The sequence below is a fragment of the Chiloscyllium plagiosum genome, chromosome 22 (genome assembly GCF_004010195.1).
Source record: "Chiloscyllium plagiosum isolate BGI_BamShark_2017 chromosome 22, ASM401019v2, whole genome shotgun sequence".
NCBI classification, from domain to species: Eukaryota; Metazoa; Chordata; class Chondrichthyes; order Orectolobiformes; family Hemiscylliidae; genus Chiloscyllium; species Chiloscyllium plagiosum.
The window spans coordinates 28935630-28948460 of record NC_057731.1 but is presented as its reverse complement, the minus strand read 5'-3'; the positions used below and the strand labels follow the sequence as shown (position 1 = coordinate 28948460).

Genomic DNA, 12831 nt, shown 5'->3' with positions numbered 1-12831 from the left:
ATTTCAAATAGGTTTAAACAATCAAGATCTTTTAGATTAAAATAGTTACTTCCATTTTACCACTTTTACTTTCAAAAGAAATCCCTATATATGTAACTTTGGAAACAGTAAAACTAACAAAACAGGAAGAATTCAGTCATTAGTAGCACAGTCACTTAGAGATAGAAAATACTTTGGCAAAAAGTTTGATATTATTAAAGTAAGATTACTGTTTTTTTTCAGTGAGTAAACAATTGTAGCTTAAAATCCCTTGGCTGTAAATCATTTAAGCCTGCCTAGTACCACTAAGTGCAGCTTTATTCGTCTGCTCTATCAGTTTGTCTGACTGATCAAGGACCTTGTCACAGGACAATTTAAACATTATGCTTTTATTTGGAAGGGAGCAATAGAACAGTTGGTTTGTTTCTCTACTGTGCAAACCTCCTATCCTCTAGATACAGAACAATGATGCCAAAGGCCGTAGTCTAATCCACCATTAAGCAATGTTTCCCTCTTGGCTAAAGAAGACAGTTTAGAGCAAGCAATGGACAGAGCTAAAGAAGCTAAACAATGTTTTGTTCATCAAGTATTGAGACCTTCAAACGGTGCTACAGTTAATGTAACAAAGTATGATTGAGTATAAAGGTAAAGCAAAACTTTTTTATAAAATGAAGTTGTTTAGGCTGAAATTAAGGTTCAAGGTATTATCGAGAAAGAAAACCACGTCGGTTGTGTCAATTGGATAAAATAGAAGCGTCACCGCAGATATGAAGTTTCTAAATAACTTATGACCTTTATGAATTTAAATTAACCATTCGTGACCAAAATATGCGAGCAAGAAACAAAAATCTTTTGAATTTGTTTCAAATCTGCCGGAAAAAGAGTGGATTTATCTTGCTTTAACTCCCCTATGTCTGGACTGAGTGCTGAATTGTTGTGGCATGCCTAATTGGCAATACCCTTTCCCGTCGCACTGAAAGAGGTGTTTAATACAAGAGAAAAACAGTGTTCATTCCTTAGTAAATGCTGTGTAGAGCACTGGAATGAATATTAATGTAAGGAAGTTGACTGCAGCGAATGACAATGAGGTCGCTTGTGTTAAAGACTCAAGGTCTTATTTATACATGCATTGAAAAATAAACATCGTTCATTAGAACATTCTGAACAAGACCTTGAATGATTATTTGCAAACAGAAATACATTTACCCATGAGATCAACTAGAATTAGGTAAAACCACAATAGAGTTAAGCAATATCTTTGAGATAAAATATTATTTTCCTAGCCTGTAGTGAAATAAAGCAACAAGTTCAACAAATTTTACCCTCTTAATTAAACTTTGCCTACTTAAAATTCCATTTGACATTGCACTGGGTCACTCCGCATACATTCTGACGTGAGAGTGCAGGCAATGTTTCTTTTGATCTGAAGATTAGCTTTGTGCAAGATAACGTCAAACTCCTGGCAGAACAAATTCCTTGGCATTAGTGAAATTGTTTGAATGAATGAAAGCACTTCTTTACAAAACTCTTAAATAAATGTTAGCTGTAGACAACTGTTTTATAAACTCCTCAGACTGAGTTTTGTGTTGCATTGAAGTGTTAAGGCTACACTGCACTCTTCAGATGACACAGGAAGGAACAAATCCTCCAGTATCAATTGAATCTTGCCATTTGTCTCCAACTAGTCATCCATCAGTGCAAAAAGACACAGCTGAACATATCATTGAATTGATCTTTGGTACAGTTCTAAAGCTGGAAATCATTCTATTCCATACTACTCTTCAAAATCAGAAAAGTATTCAGGGTAAATTCAATGTCATCCAACAACTCTGCTCTTCTTGGTGTATCAAGAAGAGAATATTGACCTACTGTCAGAAACAAATGAGTAGTATCATAATTTTAAGACCAAACCTTAGATTAAATGGATCCACCTTGTCACAAAAAGTCATTGCACAGTGGATCTCAAATTTTAAAAAATTCAATCAGACATGCTGAACTCCAGAAAGCCAAGTGGTCAGAGTTCCTGCTGGTTTCCTGTCATAAATCTGAAAGGTATAATGTGGAGGTGCCGGTGTTGGACTGGGGTGGACAGAATTAAAAATGACACACCACCAGGTTATAGTCCAACAGGCTTATTTGAAAGTACAGGCTTTCAGAGTGCTGATCCTTCATCAGGTAGCTAGTGGGGCAGGATATATAGGACAAAGTGAGGACTGCAGATGCTGGAGATCAGAAAGTGTGGTGGTGGAAAAGCACAGCCAGTCAAGCAGCATCCAAGGAGTAGGAGAGTCGACATTTCGAGCATAAGTTCTTCATCAGGAATGTTGGGTGGGGTGGGGGATGGAGGTCCCTAGGGGACTGAGAGATAACTGGGAGGTGGGTGAGGCTGAGGGGAAGGTAGCTAGGAATGCATTTGGTGGATGAAGGTGGGGGGTGTTGGTGATAGGTCGGAGTGGAAAGTGGCTGATGACCTTCAGGGCAGAGGAGATGACTGGTGGGGTGCAGTGAGAGAGACATTTTTCCCTGCACCTCCAAACACCTCATCTACTGTATCCGTTGCTCTCAATGTGGTCTCCTCTATATTGGGGAGACAAGATGCCAAATTGTGGAATGTTTTAGAGAAGATCTCTGGGACACACGCACTAAACAACCCTAACGCCCTGTGGCAAATCACTTCAAATTCCCCTCCCAGTCCGCCAAGGATATGAAAGTCTTGGGCCTCCTCCACTGCCAAATCCTAGCCACCCGATGACTGGGGGAAGAACACTTCATCTTCTGCCTCAGGACCCTCCAACGTAATTTCACCAGTTTCCTCATCTCCCTTACCCCCACCTCATCCAGATCCCATGCTCCAACTCAGCACTGTCCTACCTGTCCATCTTAGAACTTAGAACACAGAACATTACAGCGCAGTACAGGCCCATTGGCCTTCAATGTTGCGCTGACCTGTGAAACCAATCTGAAGCCCATCTATCCTACACTATTTCATTTTCAAGCATATGCCTATCCAGTGACCATTTAAATGCCCTTAAAGTTGATGAGTCTACTACTGTTGCAGGCAGTGCATTCCACGCCCATGTTATTCTCTAAGTAAAGAAACTACCTCTGACATCTGTCCTATATCTATCACTCCTCAATTTAAAACTATGCCCCCTTGTGCTAGCTATCACTATCTGAGGAAAACCTGTCCACCCTATCTAATCCTCCGATTATCTTCTAAGTCTCAATTAAGTCACCTCTCAACCTTCTTCTCTCCAGTAAAACAGCCTCAAGTCCCTCAGCCTTTCTTCGTAAGACCTTCCCTCCATACCAGGCAAAATCCCAGTAATCTCCTCTGAACCCTTTCCAAATCCTTCCACATCCTTCCTATAATGCAGTGACCAAAAATGTATGCAGCCACACCAGAGCTTTGTACAGCTGCAGCAGGACCTCATGGTTCCAAAACTTAATCCCTCTACTAGTAAAAGCTACACACCTCGTATGCCTTCTAAACAACTTTATCAACCTGGGTGGCAACTTTCAGGGATCTACGTACATGGATACTGAGTCTACACGTCTACACTACCAAGAATCTTACTATTAGTCCAGTACTCTACATTCCTGTTGCTCCTTCCAAAGTGAATCACCTCACACTTTTCCAAATTAAATTCCATTTGCTACCTCTCAGCACAGCTCTGCAGCTTATCTATGTGCCTCTGTAACCTACAACATTCTTCTGCACTATCCACAACTCTACCAATTTTAGTGTCATCCACAAATTTACTAATCGATCCTTCTCCACCCTCATCCAGGTCATTTATAAAAATGACAAACAGCAGTGGACCCAAAACAGATCCTCGCGGTACACCACTAGTAACTCTAGGATAAACGTTTCCCATCAACCACCACCCTCTATCTTCTTTCAGCTAGCCAATTTCTGAGCAAAACTGTTAAATCACCCTCAATCCCATGCCTCTATACATTGTGCTATAGCCTACTGTGGGGAACCTTATCAAACATCGCACTGAAATCCATATACACCAGATTAACTGCTTTACTGTCACCCACCTGTTTGGTCGCCTTCTCAAAGAACTCAATAAGGTTTGTGAGGCATGACCTACCCCTCACAAAACCGTGTTGACTATCGCTAATCAACTTATTTCTCTCTAGGTGATTATAAATCCTATCTTTTATAACCTTTTCTAACACTTTACCCACAACCAAAGTAAGGCTGATTGGTCTATAATTACTAGGGTTGTCTCTACTCCCCTTCTTGAATAAGTGAACAACATTTGCTGTCCTCCAGTCTTCTGGTACTATTCCTGTAGACAATGATGACATAAAGATCAAAGCCAAACACTCGGCAATCTCCTCCCTTGCCTCCCAGAGAATCCTAGGAAAAATCCCATCCAGCCCAAGGGACTTATCTATTTTTTCACTTTCCAAAGTTGCTAACACCTACTCCTTGTGAACCCCAATCCTACCTAGTCTAGTAGCCTGTATCTCAGTATTCTCCTCAACAACATTATCTTTTTCTAGTGTGAATACTGACTTAAAAATATTCATTTAGCATTTCCCATCTCCTCTGACTCCATGCACAACTTCCCACTATTACCCTTGATTGGCCCCAATCTTACTCTAGTCATTCTTTTACTCCTGATATGCCTATTGAAATCCTTAGGTTTTTCCTTGATCCTATCCGTCAACGACTTCTCTTGTCCCGTCCTAGCTCTCCTTAGCTCTGTCTTTAGGTCTTTCCTGGCTAACTTAGCCTTCACATCCCATTCCAACATAAGCTTTCTTCTTCCTCTTGACAAGAGATTCAACTTCCTTAGTAAACCATGACTCCCACACTTGACAACCTCCTCCATGTCTGACAAGTACATACTTATCAAGGACCTGCAGTAGCTGTTCCTTGAATAAGCTCCACATTTCAATTGTGCCCATGCCCTGCAGTTTCCTTCCTGTGCTTTTCCAGTGCCACACTTTTTGACCCAGGATATATAGGATACAGAATTTAGAGTAAAAGATCAAAGTGTCATACAACTGATGCGATACATTAGACAAGCCTAAATGGGTGTTAAATCTTTAATCGTTAAAAATGGGGATGCAGGTTTTGCTTTATTATTATGTAAATCCCTGAAATTCTTTCCAGTCACAGCCCCAAGATAACTTAAGGTTTTATCAGTTTTTTAAAAAAGCTGACATCTCAGCTCTAACAATGCATTAAAGGTGTCTGCAACCCAATCTGGAGTCAGTCTGGTTTTATTTCCAAATTAGGAATTTATAAAATATCACATTGACAGACTACTTTTGAACAAAATAGAAAGAATCTGTAAATTCAAATCTGCAAATATAAATTGATCCTTTAGACTTATATATGTGTGTACATGTGTGTGTGTGTGATCGAGTAAGAGTGAGAGAGAGAGAGTGTGTGTGTCTGTGTGTGTGTGCGTGAGTGTGTGTGTGCATGTGGGAGTGTGTGTGTGCGTGTTTGATAGAGTGGGAGCGTGAGTGTGATGGAGTATATGCCTCTGACAGGGTTTGCACTTGAGTGAATGTGTGTGTGTCTGAGTGTGAGTGAGTGTGTGTGTATGTGAGAGAGAGAGAGGGAAGGAGCATGTGTATGAGAGAGGGTCTGTGTTAAAGTATGTGTGTAAGTGTTCTTGTGTGTGAGAGTATATAGTGTGGTGGGGTCACCTGTACTGTGACATGAACCCAAGGTCCCAGTTGAGGCCATCGTCACGGGTGCCAACTTGGATATCGGCCTCTGCTTAGCAACTCTGAGTTGTTTCATTTCCCAAAGTCCTCTTTGGAGTTCACCCAAAGATCCAAGGCTAAATGCCCTTAAGGAAACTGCTAAAATTCCCAGTACCCTATGTCTCTCTCTGTTCTAGGGATCTCCTTTCATGCCTTAAAAGGTCAAAGCTTCCATCCACTCAATTTTAAATAGAAGGAAGAGAGATAATGTTAGCAAAGCAAGATAAGATAACAATAATGATAATGTTGATGATGAAGGGAAATAAGCTAACCAAACTTAGAGAACAGGGAACTAGCAGACAGCTAAAGTGATCCCTTTAGCTAAAATCTAAACAATAATCAAGGAAGGTCAAAGCAGATTTAAAAGGGAAGACTATATTTGATGAAGCATAGAGAATTCTTTGAAGTAGTATAAGCAAAACTAGATAAAGCCATATATTATGTGTAATCTGGATGGATCTTTAAGAAGACTCTGATAAGATCCCACTCAATAAAATATGGATGAAGTTCAGAGCACATAGAACCAGAGATACAGATGGAAAAGTGGATGACAAACATGTTTAAAAATAATGAATGAGGAGGAACTCAGTTCTGAGATTGGCAAAAGGCATTAGGTGATGTTTCACAGGGGTCAGTAATAGGATCACTGTTGTTCTCAATTTACATGTTTACATCAATAGTTTGGACTTAGGAATCAATAAAATATTATCAATTTGTGATTAACATCAAATTATGGGAATAGTTAATGCAAAGAAAGATGATGAGAAAATAAAGTTGTAGAATGGGTGTGTTATTGTCAAATGAATATTAGAAGGAACAACAGAAAGATCTCATATTATTTGGATAAAAGAAGCTAAGTGAGATGAATGAGTAAAGAGATGGAAGGTAAAGATGAACAAATAGCTAAAAGTTGCAATAGGTTAGTATGGACATTTAAAAAATCACACTGGGCAAGGTTGTTCATTTACAAAAGATTTTTAAAGGTTATGCTAAATACATGTAAAACCTTATTTAGACCAAATTCTCAGATCTGATGGACTTCAGCCTTAAACATAATGGCTCATGAGATACTTAAAGTTTTCAGCTTCCCAAAATTCTCTAATTAGATTGGAAAATAATGAATGTAGCTCCTTTACTCAAAAAAAGAGGGTGACACAAGACAGGATACTACAGGCCAGCTAGCTTAACATTAGTCATAGGGAGAATGTTATTTGTCAATTTGTTGATGCTCACAGAGTGTGTTTGCCATGTATGCTGCAGGTGTGAGTTTGTCATGGTAGGGTGCCATTCAGCAACATGTTCAACCCATTTATCTGACAAGCAAGCCCATTTGTCAGGCCTTTTGCCTGTACTAAACAGTAAGGCAACACAAACGTACTGTGAGCTCTTAAGGGCAGGCTGAGGGGCCACCATGCAAAAAGACAAAGTGAGGAAATGGAAAGGAAGGGTGTTGTGTGCGCGAAGAGAGGGAACAAGGGGCTCCGAGCTGCAGCCTGGCTCAATCCCTGAGTTGTTGTGGAGACAGTGAGGTCTGCAGATGGCTGGAAATCAGAGTTGAGAGTGTGTTCCTGGAAAAGCACAGCAGGTCAGGCAGCATCCGAGGAGCAGGAAAATCGACTTTTTAGGCCGGAGTCCTTCATCAGGAATGAGGCTGGGAGCCTCGGGTTGGAGAGATAAATGGGAGAGGGGTAGGGCTGGGGCTTGGGAGAAGGTAGCTGAAAGTACAATAGACAGATGGGGGTGGGGGTAAAGGTGATAGGGAGAGGAGGGTGGAGCAGCTTGAAGACATAGCTCTTCAGTTGTTGTGCCTACCGCTGCAGACTATATGTCCTTGTTGCAGCACTGTAATGTTAGGTATCTGTGCACTCCAAAGTTCAGAACCATCTTATAAGTAGATTGGAGATGTGCCCTGATGATATGATGAGACTGAATGTCAACCTCTGTGGACATGGGCTGTGAGTAGTGATTGCCTCTAGAGTATGCCTTGAGATGTTGGTGCTGGCATCAAAGTCAAAGTTCTGGAGGAGCAAGCGGTGAGCTGGAGTCTCCAGGTACCTGCTCAGACTTTCTTGTTGGGAATTTTGAGAGTCTAGATTCTATGAGTGAGTGGGAGAATGAAAGTCTGGATATCGATGAGGCAAGATGATGTAGTAATGAGGATGCACAGAACAGTAATCCCTGTTTAATAGGCCCCTCACTGGTCACCAATGAGACTTTCATTTTGACATCCAGGACAATGTGACTTTTTGATCTCAATGTCAAGAAGGGCCTCATTTGACCTCTCAACCGGTCTTCCAAAATTACTTGCCAGAGTCCAAAGTTTCCACTTTAAAAATGAAGTAGAAGCCAGAAGTGCAAGATAGTCACATGGCAAATTCTAGAGAAATTTCTTCATACAAAAAAAAGAACGTATAGCATGTTACCACAAGAACTTTTTAAGTCAAATAACATAAATGCATTAAAGAGGAAGCTAGGGAAGAAGATGTTAATGTTGTGTGGTGCCCTGGTATGGGTGAGACTTTGGAAGGCATTAAAAGTCAACCACAAAGTGTAAAACTGAGTCCCCTGTAGGCTGGACCCAAAACGTTAACTGATTTCTCTCCACAGATGCTGCCAAGCCTGTTGAGCTTTTCCAACAATATCTGAAGTTGTTTCTGATTTCCAACATCTGCAATTCTTTCTCTTTCACTTTGGGCTGGATTTGGGTAGGGAGGCAAATTCTCTTACTTGAAGGTTAATAATAAATCAGATGGGTTCTTGTAACTTACTGAAAAATTTCACCCTTATATTTTTGATCCTTGTCCCTAAGTTTTCAAATATTGAGAAGAATTCGTTATAATTTTAACTTTCATTTCCAGACAGGAAATGTCAAATTTGTAATTCATTTTGCACCATACCTGATTTTATTTTTCAATTGAACTCCTGACATTAAAATTACCCTGAAGTGTACTAGTTACATTAGATTAGACTAGATTAGATTCCCTGCAATATGGAAACAGGCCATTTGGCACAACAAGTCCTTACTGATCCTCCGAAGAGTAACCCACCCAGACCCATTCCCCCTACCCTATATTTAACCCTGACTCACGCACCTAACACTATGAGCAATTTAGCATGGCCAATTCACCAGACCTGCTCCTCTTTGGTTTGTGATTAAGTATTTGTGATTAATGAATCCAGTTATAAGATTTAACTTCCCATGAGTTGTTGACAATCACGTCTTTTTGAAGAAAAGATGTTGGCTTTCCTCGATAGTGCCAGTTCTATTGTTGGAGGCTATTACATATCAAAGGCATTGCTTTCAAACTGCACCTTCTACCAGCATACCAACCAATGATTGAAAGAACAATATTGTATGGCATCACTGTCCCAGTGTATGCAAACAGTACCTTGGAGAATACAGCTGCATCATTTTACAGGCATTAAATAGATGCATGTGGGTTCAAGAGGACAAGGGGTACATGTGCCCATATTCAGTGTTGGAAATTTACCACCTGCCATATTGGTCAGGGATTCTCTGCAGGTATCGAAAGCGCATGCCTGAAACATGGATTAGTATCCAACTTGCATATACGGAAGAGCCATTTTAAGGCTTACTTTGCAAAATTGAGGCCATGTTCGGTGCCTTCAGTTTGCTAGCAATACAGGAACAATGCCCGCAATACTAATTTGCTATAATTCTTCAGCACTGAAGAGATTGATTGGACTAGATTGGTTTGGGATATCTGGTCGGCATGGACGAGTTGGACTGAAGGGTCTGTTTCCATGCTGTACATCTCTATGACTCTATGACTTTATTTGAGGTTTTACCTTCACTTGGTTCGAATCCAAATTTAAAAGACAATAATTATAGCTAGTGTATATACTAAATGAAGAGCCTTTCAGTTAACTTTGCAGTTGATACGAAACAAATTGTTCAATGATTTTATCAGTCAAGAAAGTGCAAGAATTCTTCCTAGAAGTGATGAATGCTGAAAATTAATTTTAATGTGTTACAAATGAATTACACCCTTCAAAATCATGGATTGTGCAATATAGATCATGAAGTTATAACCACCTCTCCCCCACCATCTCTTATGCTCTTCAGAATAATCTCCTAGTCATGAGAAATAATTCCTGCTGACAGATGCATTGAGATAAATCCATTCACTGACCATTGTTTGTCATCTCTTCAATATTCACAGTAAAAAGTTCACCTTCAAATCAGGTGGCCCATAAAAATGGCAAACCATCTCAGTGAGTGTAAAAGAACGTGATAGTAGCCTTCACTTCAGCTGCAAGAAGACAGATATGTAACTGAAGATTTTCTAAAGGTGATTTTTTTTTCAACTTCCCAACATTCTCTCTTTCCTTCCTATTACCGGATCAGAAGAATTGTTATTCATTTGTGCACCTAGCTAATGTGTGTATTTGCAGATTGCAGACAGAGCAATTTACAGCATAGAAGGAGGAAATGCAGCCCATTTGTGTCTTTGGCAGTAATTTGCTAGAACAATTCCAAACTAATCCTATTGTGCTCATAGGCATGTGTTTTCTTTACTTTCAAATATTTTGTGTTTTATTTTCCCTGTATAAGATACAGGGTTGATTTTTCTGATGGATTGCATAATTGTCTGATGTGGGTCATGCAGAATTTCATTGCTGCTCCATGTTTGGCTCCAATTGCAGGTTGGACTCCAGACTGTGCTGGAATGTCCAGAGAAATACATGACACTTAGAATTAGGAAGCAAACTGAATCAGCACTCTGCCTCCAATAATACACATCTCCAAATAGTACTTTTTGGTTGCTGGTTGCGTTTGGTGCAATAAAATTGCAAAGTCTTTCATACTGAGTTGCTGGAGAACTAACCTCTGGTTGCATTTGTGCTCTCCTATTTCAATGGCTGCAGGATATCTGGAGAAAATAGAAGCAGTGATGGGATTAACACTGAGGTTACCACAACAGCAGGACAGCAGTAGAAAGTATGTCAAGCACAGATCCAAGATTGTAAACGATATGGTGTTATGGCAGCATCCCTACCTCTTAGGCAGTAAGCCTGGTTTCATGCTCCCCTCCCAAGTTGGGTGTGTGTTCTAACATGTCTGAACATGTCTGTGGGCGGCACGGTGGCACAGTGGTTAGCACTGCTGCCTCACAGCGCCTGAGACCCGGGTTTCATGCTCCCCTCCCAAGTTGGGTGTGTGTTCTAACATGTCTGAATAGTTTGATTAAAATAAAACAGTATGCAGGATCTTACAATAGGATGCCTTGCCTCATCACTACAGAGCAGCAGTGTGTGAGAAGGCTATGCTTCAAGAAGCAAGTCATCATTGACATATGTCATCTGTTTCTGCAAGATTGGAGTCGAAGAACAGGTCACAGACAGCACAGCCAATAACTGTGTCGATGTTGACAATAAGCCATTGCCATAAACAAATCTCAGGTTGTGATACCTGATGTAGCAGAATCAGACAATCTTGCTGTTGTTTTGATCATCAAGTAGATGGCATGTCACCATTTTCCAAAAAGTCGACATTACATCTGCTTCTCGATGCAGCCTTCTTCCAATCAGAAGGAGAAAGCTTTTGAATATCCCCCATCTGTAGGGGACGATTACATACCCATTGTCTGGTTTGCATGGTCTCTGCCAGAAATCCACCACATAAGGGGAGATTTCACTGAGGTATATAAAATTGTCAAGGGCTGCAGTATTATGGATGGGAAGATCCTATGTCCTTTAAAGTAATTATCAGAATAATTGGAGGTGAGCAGTGAGGAATTTTTTCACCCAGATGCTTCCAGGGGTCTAGATTTCAAAGACTGAAAGGTTAGTAGCAGCCAAAACTCTCATTAAAATTTTAAAAAAGGATTTAGATATATATGTGAAGTGCTATAACCTAGGTAACTATGGACAAAAAGCTGGAAAAACTGGGATTAGGCTGGCTAGTTCTTTTCCAATTTACAAAGATGTTGTGAGTCAAATGGTTTCCTCCATGCTGTAAATTCACTGTTTCTGTATTCTGTAACAGGAAAGGCCTCCACTGTCTCAGTATTCAGAGTGCAGATGTCAAGATTTACTGTTTTTATCCTGCAGAATTAGATGATTTCAAAGGGACAAACCTTGCAACCATCATGAGAGGATGAAGAGGAAAATGAACAAAATGGGGAAGGAAAAGGGGATGATGAAAGTGAGCAGTGCTACAAGAAATGGAAAAATTCCCATCTAGCCTATTCTCCATATTACATAGAGTCCCAGTCTCTATCCAGACTGAAGTAAGGTCATTGTCTCATCATGGGCGGTTTGTTTCCAGCTCCTCAGCATCAACGGACTCTGCAGTGTTCAACTATCTAATTATTTGGTATTTGATTATATATGTCTGGTATCTGCTTTCTGTGTGTGATTGTTTGAGGCTGGGTGTGGTGGCTGAGAAAGAAAAACTAAACTGTAGGCAAGTAAACTGTTAAGTATGACAGCAGACATTTTAAAACACTGAATAAAACTCCTATTCAGACATAGAGCATGGAGTGTATCATCTCTTCATATCTTCCAACATTCTTCACATGGAAAAGGTAGAAAAGAATGTTCTTCTCAGCCTCTCTGCCCAAAGGCAGATCCAACTAATGGTGCCACTAGCTCCACCATGGATAGGACAACAAGGCAAACCCGAATCCACCTCAGTTAGAACTGAGATCAAAACTCTCATTTTTGGCACTAATCTGATCCACATTGACCATTGAACCAGCTGGCCCACCAAGAAGTCCAATTCACACTTTTACATGTAACCGAGAGCTGTAGGTAGTGATGGTAAGGACTTCAAACTCTTTTAATTATATAGTTGACCAGATATCTCCCCTACTATTTGTTTTAAAAAATTCTCAAGGTCAGGTTCGTAGGAGAGTAGTCTGACACAGAACAAACGACCAAGAGGCGAGTCTGCTAGAATATGGGCATTTTATTCCCCGCAGCGTCGCCACAACCAACGGGTCTGGCTTATACTCACTCTACATGTTACCGGAACTGGGAGCCGTCAGTTCTCGTAGAGCGGTTGCCAACAACCCACGCTCGGCGGTTAAACGTAACCCCGGAGCAGACTCACCGAACTGGAGACTTTTCCAGCTGATATACTCTTTT

The 12831-nt window shown here is 40.5% G+C and overlaps 1 long non-coding RNA gene across 1 annotated transcript; it reads left to right on the top strand.

The window, feature by feature from the left end:
* Window positions 1–524: 524 nt before the first annotated feature.
* LOC122560963 lies at window positions 525–12197 on the top strand. The gene is made up of 3 exons (XR_006314864.1): window positions 525–624; window positions 9903–10031; window positions 11794–12197. It is a non-coding gene; the product is annotated as an uncharacterized LOC122560963 (long non-coding RNA).
* The last annotated feature ends 634 nt before the right edge of the window (window positions 12198–12831 follow it).